This window comes from Equus quagga, chromosome 15, assembly GCF_021613505.1.
Source record: "Equus quagga isolate Etosha38 chromosome 15, UCLA_HA_Equagga_1.0, whole genome shotgun sequence".
NCBI lineage: Eukaryota > Metazoa > Chordata > Mammalia > Perissodactyla > Equidae > Equus > Equus quagga.
The window spans coordinates 11,533,029-11,542,311 of record NC_060281.1 but is presented as its reverse complement, the minus strand read 5'-3'; positions in this window follow the sequence as shown (position 1 = coordinate 11,542,311).

Sequence of the window (9,283 nt, the reverse complement as noted above, 5' to 3'; positions counted from 1 at the left end):
TAGTGCCATCAAGTTGATTCCGACTCCTTGTCACTCTATATACAGCTCTTTGCACCATCCTCTCACCTTCCAGCGCTCTATCAGACAATGCTCCACTGCTATTCATGGCCAAATATTTTGGAGGTGGGTGGCCAGTTCCTTCTTCCTAATCTGTCTTAGTCTGGAAGCTCTGCTGAAACCTGTCCACCAGGGGTGACCATGCTGGTATTTGATATCCTGGTGGCATAGCTTTCAGCATCACAGCAACACACAGCCACCACAGTATAACTGACAGATGGGTGGTGTGGTTCCCTGACTGGGAAATGAACCCAGGCCCTGGGGGTGAGAGAGCCAAGTCTTAACCATTAGACCACAGGGCTGGTCAGCTGGTCAATAGGAGGAAAGATAAATCTCTCTCTTCTTTGTTTTTGTTTAGTCCTAAGGAATTGGGTGTTTGAGAAATATTTATTAGAATAATAACATCACATCACATGAAAAAATTGATTCCTGCTAAGTAATTTAGTCATTTTTATTTCTGCCTTTTTGTCCTGAACAAAATATATAGTTGGGGAGAGTGATTGCTGTGTTTGAGCACTGAGCACACAGCTGTAGAAGAGGTTTGAGCCTCTAACCATAACTCCCAAGCATCTGCCTGTCTGACCTCCTTGCATATTATAATTTATGAGGTCTTTATTAACCAGTTTGTGTTCACACCTCCATATTCCCCCATTTTTCCCTGTGCTTCAGCCACAAGAGCCTTTTTTGAGTTTCCCAGATGCATCATGCCCCTTCCTTCCAAAGGGTCTTTACACATGGTGTTCCCTTCACGTGAGATGGTCTTTTCCCTCCTCTTCTGCTGTTTAGCACTTAATTCTTCTTCCCCTTCTGATCTCACGAATCCTGTCCTATGAATGGATACACTTGGCAAGGTCATATCCTCTGCCGTACACTGCTAGAGAAAGACAAGCTTCTCCTTCATGGCACTTACTACCAGTGCAATTGTCACCTGATGATAATTTCTATGATTCTCCCATTTGATAGTTGTATGAGGAACCATTGGCAATTTTATTCATTGTCATATTCCTAGAACATAGTACCACCTGGCCCCTATTTGGCCTTGCTGACATAAATAGCTGCTTTTCCAGGATCCAGTCTCACCCACTTCCATATATAGAATTATTATTTTGTTTGGGATAGCAATATTCTCAAATAAAATGCTTGAGTTCCCTGACTCTTTAACAACTAAGTATAGTGATATGACACAGTTCTGGCCAGTGATAATGGGAAAGCTGCAATCTTCCTCATAAAAAGAGACAGATGCAGCAAGACTGCTATAGCTCCTTCTTCTGGCCTTGAATGTGAATATAAAGAGTGGAGCTATAGAAACCATCTTGAGACTGTGAGAAAACCAGCATAAAGATGAAAGATAACATGCTTTCATCATGTGGAGCAGAATCAGCCTTATCAGGGTTGTGATCACTCACATAGACAGAGTGGGCCTCCACCCAAAATTGGTTCAGATGTTGAAACTGATGATGCCACCCATACCAAGAGGATAGGGAGAGATGTAGCATTCTCGTACTGAATCTTAGAAGATTAGGGAAGATATCCAAGCAGATCTGAAAACAGCTTGAACGAAAGAAGGGGTAAATGGCCCTAGGTTTTATTGTGGCTAGGAGAAAGAGCCAAGGTGGTAGTTCCTGCACAATCTGAACTTCCATGCTGGTGACTGCATGGTTTGAACTTCCCCACCAGCCCCAAGGGAGGGAGCACCTGGGCTTTCTTATCAGCTTGCCCCAATGTAGCACAGAAGGGTAAGGCAGGGTAGGGGGACTGGAAAGCTGTCAGTGGTCACACGTCAACAATGGAGTCAGACATTTTATTACACAGGGCTTTAGACAATAACCGCAACCATGTTCCTAGATACTCTTGTTACTTGCAAGCACACACAATCCTAACTATACAGTAGGTGCTCAATAAATACTTATTTTTTTTGTTGAGGTATAATTGACATATAACATGGTATTAGTTTCAGGTATACAACATAATGATTTGAGATTTGTAAGTATTGGAAAATGATAAATCTAGCTACAAATGATAAGTCACAATAAGTCTAGATAAGATCCATCACTATACGTAGTTACAGATTTCTTTTTCTTGTGATGATTACTCTTAAGATGTACTCTCTAAGCAGCCTTAAAATACGCAATACAGTATTATCAACTATGGTCACCAAGCTGTACATTATATCCCCATGACTGACTTATTTTCTAACTGGAAGTTTGTACCTTTTAACTCCCTTCATCCATTTTACCCAACTCCCACCCCCTACCTCTGGCAGCCACCAATCTGTTCTCTGTATCTATGAGTTTGGTTGGTTTTTAGTTTTTTTACGTTCACATATGTATGAGATCATACAAATTTATCTTTCTCTATCTGATATATTTCACTTAGCATAATGCCCTCGAGGTCCATCTGTGTTGTCCCAAATGTCAAGATTTCATTCTTTTTTATGAATAATATTTCATTGTATTTGTAGACCACAAATTCTTGATCCATTCTTCCACTGATGAACACTTAGGTTCTTTCCATATCTTGGCTACTGTAAATTACACTGCAATGAACATGGGAGTTTATATATCTGTTTGAGTTAGGCTTTTCATTTCCTTTGGATAAATACCAAGAAGTGGAGCTGCTGGATCACATAGTAGCTCTATTTTTAATCTTTTGAGGAACCTCCCTACTGTTTTCGATAGTGGCTACACCAATGTAAATTAATGTAAAATAATAATGTAATGTAAATAATGTAAAATTAATCTGAAATACACCAACAGTGCACAAGGTTCCCTTTTCTCCACATCCTTGCCAACATTTGTTATTTCTTGTCTTTTTGATAATAGCCATTGGTAGGCTGCCTTTTCATTTTCCTGATGGCTTCCTTTGCTATGCAGAAGCTTTTTAGTTTGATGTAGTCCTACTTGTTTATTTTTGTTTTTGTTGCCTTTGCTTTTGTTGTCAAATCAAAAGATTATCGCTAAGACCAATGCCAAGAAGCTTACTGCCTACATTTTCTTCTAGGAGTTTCATGGTCTCAGGTCTTATGTTCAAGTCTTTAACCCATTTTGCGTTAGTTTTTGTATATGGTGTTACATAGTGGTCCAGTTTCATTCTTTTGCATGTCGATGTTCATTTCCCCAACACCATTTATTGGGGAGACTGTCTTTCCCCCATTGTATATTCTTGGCTCCTTCATTATAAATTAATTGAACATATAAGTGTGGGTTTATTTCTGGGCTTTCTATTCTGTTCCATTGATCTGTGTGCCTGCTTTATCACACTGTTTTGGTTACTGTAACTTTGTAATATAGTTTGAAAACAAGAAGTGCGATGCACTCAGCTTTGTTTTTTCTCAAGATCGCTTTAGCTATATGGAGTCTTTTGTTATTCCTTACCAATTTTAGGATTGTTTGTTCTATTTCTGTGAAAAATGCCATTAAAATTTTAACAAGAATTGCATTGAATCTGTAGATCACTTTGGGTAGTATAGACATTTTAGCAATATGAATTTTTCCAATGTATGAGCATGGAATAACTTTCCATTTATTTGTCTCTGCTTCAATTTTCTTCATCAGTGTCTTACTGTATTCAGTGTACAGGTTTTTCATCTTTTCGGTTAAATCCATTCTAGTATTTTATTCTTTTTGATGCATTTGTAAATAGGATTGTTTTCTTTGCTTTTTGTTTTCTTTCTTTTTTTTTTCAATGAGGAAGTTTGTCCCTGAGCTAACATCTGTTGCCAATCTTCCTTTTTTTCCTTGAGGAAGATTGTCCCTGAGCTAATGTCTGTGCCAATCTTCCTCTATTTTGTATGCGAGATACCACCACAGCATAGGTTGATGAGTGGTGAATAGGTCCGTGCTGGGGATCTGAACCTGTGAACCCTGGGCCATCTAAGCAGAGTGTGCGAACATAACCACTATGCCCCAAGGGCAGCCCCAAAATAGGATTGTTTTCTTAATTATCCTTTCTGATAGTTTGTTCTTAGTGTATAGAAACAGAATTTTTGTATTGATTTATGTCCCGTGGCTTTACTGAATTTGTTTATTAGTTCTAACAGTTTTTTGGTGGAGTCTTCAGGGTTTTTTATATATGATATTATGTAATCTGCAAATAGTGACAGTTTTACTTCTTCCATTCTGATTTGGATGCCTTTGATATTTTTTTCTTGCCTAATGCTCTAGCTAGGATTTCCAACACTGTGATGAATAAAAGTGGTGAGAGTGAGTGTCCTTGTTTTTTCTTGGTCTTAAAGGAAGAGCTTTCAGTTTTTCACGATAGAATATATTGTTAGCTACAGGCCTGTCACACATGGCCTTTATTATGTTCAAGTATGTTTCCTCTATCCTCACTTTGTTGATATTTTTAATCATAAATGGATGTTGAATTTTGTCAAATGCTTTTTTGCATCTATTGAGATTATCATATGATTTTCAACCTTCATTTTGTTAATCTGGTGTATTACATTGATTGATATTGTGGATTGAACCATCCCTGTATCATTGGAATAAATCCTACTTGATTGTAAGGTATGATCCTTTTAATTTACTGTTGAATTCAGTTTGCTAATATTTTATTGAAGATTTTTGTATCTATATTCATCAGGGATATTGGCTTGTAATTTTCTTTTTTGTGACATCTTTGTCTGGTTTTGGTGTCAGGATAATGCTGGCTTTGTAAATGAGTTTGGGAGTGTTCCCTCTTATTTTTTTGGAAGACTTTGAGAAGGATTGGTATTAATTTTTCTTTGAATCTTTGATAGAATTCACTAGTGAAGCCATCATCTTAAGTCCTGGGCTTTTCTTAATTGGGAGGTGTTTGGTTACTGATTTAACCTCCTTACTGGTTATCTGTCTATTCAGATTGTCTATTTCTTCATGATTCAGTCTTGGAAGGTTATATGTTTCTAGGAATTTATCCAATCCTTCTAGGTTGTCCACTTGGTTGGCAGATAATTGTTCATAGTAGTCTCTTATTATCCTTTATATTTCTGTGGTATCACCTGTAATGTCTCCTCTTTCATTTCTAATTTTATTTACTTGAGCCCTCTCTCTTTTTCTTTGGTGATTCTAGCTAAAGGTTTGTCAATTTTGTTTGTCTTTTCAAAGAACCAGCTCTTGGTTTCATTGATCTTTTCTATTGTCTTTTTAGTCTATATTTCATTAATAAGTACTTGTTAAATGATGAAGAAATTGCTGAGAATTTATAAAGTATCCACAGGCTTAGACTTTCAGGGTCTCAACCCTTATATTTTTCTGTGCATACTATGTCCTTTAACTTGGGCATTGTAACAAAGAACTGAGTACAGAGGTGATAAGTAAATTCATGAAATGGTACATGATTGTCTACACTTGCTAGAGTTTCAGGCCAGACAGTGAGGCAAACCCAAGATAAGTAATCTGGAGCCATTGCGACTGAAAGAGATAAAGGTTGGCATAAAAATAGACAAATACACAGAAGTACATTGTGTGCCAGAAAGGCCAACAATTGAAATGAACTCTATTCGTCTAGAAACTCTTTATATTTTCCCACTTAAGCACTGTCCAGTCATTGGTTCCCAGTAGCATTGGCTGGTCCAGATCTTGGACTCCATGTAGATCCTTATTTGGAAGACCCTGTTCAGCACATCAGGTACACTTCAGAGCCATTCAATTACATCTGTACTTGTCACCCTGTAGAGTGAATATCAAACTTACACTGAGGTACCTTCCAAGAATTTGAGTGGAATATTGATAAAGAGAGGACTGAAGCTGCTTTGTTCACTACTGAAACCTCAGAACTGAGCAAAGTGTTTATTTTATGTATGTGCTTAATGAATACTTGTTAAATGAATGAATAAAATTTACTACTCTGAAAGCTGTAGGCAAATAAGAACCCTGATTTCCACTTGTGCTTTTTCAATTCACTTACAGCAGAACCTACAGGTTTCATTAACAGCTCATTAATTTGTGCATGAGGCAATCCTAGCAAAAGTGGTGCACATATCAAATATATCTTGGCTGCTTACTAACTTTCTGCTGGGCTTCCCCATCTTCAGTGATTTAAAATAGCAAGTGAAACGGAAAATGCCAAGACATGATTTAAAAGTAAGAACTCTGCCAATTTAGGAAAATGAAGGCAAAGTTTCCCAAAACCATGGAATCTTAGGCCTTATATTTAGCCCTATATCTCATAGCAACTGAGACTGTTACTAAATGAAGTTTATAATAAATCCCCGAATTATCAAGACAGCAAGTTATGTCAATTCATTTATTCCTTCAACTTATACTCATGAGATGCTACAACATGTCAGATATCATGTGAGGCACTGGGGATACACAGGTACATGTAACATTGTCTCTGAATTTCAGAAGCTCACAGTCTAGTCAGAAAGACTGGCACAAAGAAGAGTGATCAAGGATGAGCAAGTTGGCATGGGACCATGATGGATGAGTAAAGCTACCCATGGGAGATCGACATCAGAGGCCAGAAGAGCACGTGGAAGGGGAGGATATTCAGTAGTGATGCGTTTTGAGAGGGTTTGAACAGAGGCTATGGAGGGTAGGGTAGTAGAAGATGACAGGAAATTATACTAGAATGCTAGATTAAATCTCCATTAGGAATGGCCTTGTGCGTGGTGAGCAAATAAATCCTGACCACAGAAATACTTCCTACAGAAATGTTTATTCTAAAAATACTTGGGATTTAAAGCAGAAACCTTCAATTACTCTGGAAAATCATGTATCTTTAATAGCCCATCTTTAATTATCCATCTAGATAAATGGTACTATATATGAGTTATGAGAAATAAGAAATAAAATATGATTTTTTCTAAACAAACTAGTTAAAGATAGAAGTAACCGATATCCCTTCAAAACTGCTGCCTTGTAGTTCTGGACACCTCCTCAAACATTCTGCCAGTGAAGCAATTGTTTATTTACTGCTCACTGAAATTATTTTAGAAAAATTTGACATATTCTTTCAAATTACCTAGAAAGTTGAGAACTTTTCTTGTGGCAGCCTAGATCTGAGTTTTAGAAATAAGTGAATATCATTTGAATAAAAATCTAGTGAATAATTGAATTGTTTAATATCATGATTCTTAATAATATTAACAAAACATAACAAAATTTGGTTAATACTATCTTTAACAATATCAGCATAATATAAAAATTGAATGTGACTATACATTAGCGAAATTTAGTTTTTTGTATGGAAGAGATGCAATGCAATTCCAGTTCTAAAAGATAATGTCATTGACATGAATGTATGGCTTCACAAAACGACAACTTAGGAGGACAACCTCACCTGTACACATTAAATACCTAATGATGGTGCTCTACTGTTCCAGAACTCCAGCAGGTCCACAGAACAGTCTCTGGTCACCCGAGTGGTAAAAGACCAGTAACAGCAGCAGACTAAGAGCCTTGCAATGTCTGTGTTGGACACCGTCCTTTACGTGTGTGTACAAATGCCTTACAGAAACACACACATCTACCCTCACTCATGCTCCTAACATCTGTCATCACATATTTCTCCCTTCTTCCTCATTGTCCATAATTCTAACTGAACTTCTCTGATACTCAACGCCTGTGAAGCCCTTAGGAATTGACAAACCTAGGACATACTGCTTTTTGTTTAAACACAGGTCCATAGATATGTTTTTCTTCATACAAAAGTGATAGGTATCTGATCGTATAGGCTGCTATAAGAAAGAGACAGAGAGCAGAGCCCCAGAGTTTATTCATCTTATGAAGTTTGTACTCTTTAACCATGTCCCCATTACCCCCCTGGTAACCATCATTCTAGTATGGTGATTATAGCTAATAATACTGTATTATATACTTGAAAGTGCTAAGAGAGTAGATTGTAAACATTCTAACCACAAACAAGTCTTAACGGTAATTATGTGACATGGTGGAGGTGTTAAGTAGGACTATAGTGACAACCATTTTGCAATATATATCAAATCATCACACGGTACACCCTAAGATTACACAATGGTATATGGCAATTATAGCACATAAAGCTGAGGCAGGGAAGCTAGTAAACACATGTGAATCTAAGTAGAAATGCGTTAGGGGTTACGCTTACGAAAACATGACCGAGGTTTTAAATCTCATTGACCAGTTTCGTAGAAAAGGTTTATTGAAATTCACTAACATATGGCTGCTTTCCTAGAGTCTGTCAGTTGTTCTTGCAAACTTAGGAGACGAAATAGAATTTTTTATTTTTATAACAAATGAATTTTAAAAATAAAACCACTGAAATTCTCATTGGAAGATTTTTAGACAAAGTGAAATAGTCACTTTCCAGTGTTGTTTTAAAGGGAGAAAATAGGAAGTTTTTATGGGGAGGCGTACATTATTTTTAGCAAAAAAAAAAAAATCTAATAATGGAAATATTTCCAAATAAACTATTTTCAAAATAAATTTTTAAAAAATCCAGACATTGGTATTCCAATTCCATTGCTTCCCCTCTTCTTTGGAGTATACACGTATTCAGAACACATGTTTTGTCAGCTGACTCCCAGATGATTCAGTTTCAACTTGATGAAGCTCCTGGGGAAAGCAGGCAGTGTTTCTTTGTAATGCCACAGGCCTCTGACAATGCTTCCAGAGTGCCTTCCCACCCATCCAAGACGTTGGCATTCATGTACTGAAAGAGAGAAGCCATTGTGAAAACCTTCTGATTGAGAGGAAGCTTTTCAGGATTCAGAGGATTCAGGATAATGGTCTGGCTACCTGTGATGTGTTGGCTTACTTTACCAGTGAGAGAGGCCTTAAAGAACTAGCTGGAAAAATGAAAGTTCAGATGAAACAGTTACCAGAAGTTATGAGGTATTTCTTCTTGATTCCTAGAAGGGTTTAAGCTCTTCCATAAACCACATAAACTTGCTACTATGGTTCAGTTAGGTCAGAGGATAGATAATTCCTATGGAAGCAAAGATTCGTCCTCTTCAACTAAGCACACAGCTTCACAATGGAAGCATGTAGAATAGTATCCTGTAGAACAAGAAGGAAGTAGGAGCCTGCCTCGCTGGATAGCCCACCAAATAAATACTGGCCACTTGTGTGGCAATAGATATCAAATCCACCTGCTCACTTGTCCAACTGCCCAAAGAGTAGGACAAATTCCCAACGTTCATGAAATTTCTGACTTTAGGTGATGCCGAATATGGAGCCTGAGCCTGTCACGATGTTCTTTAGACAGGTTTACTCAGCAAATCGCATAGTAAATTGCTACAGCAACTATAGTCATGTGAAAT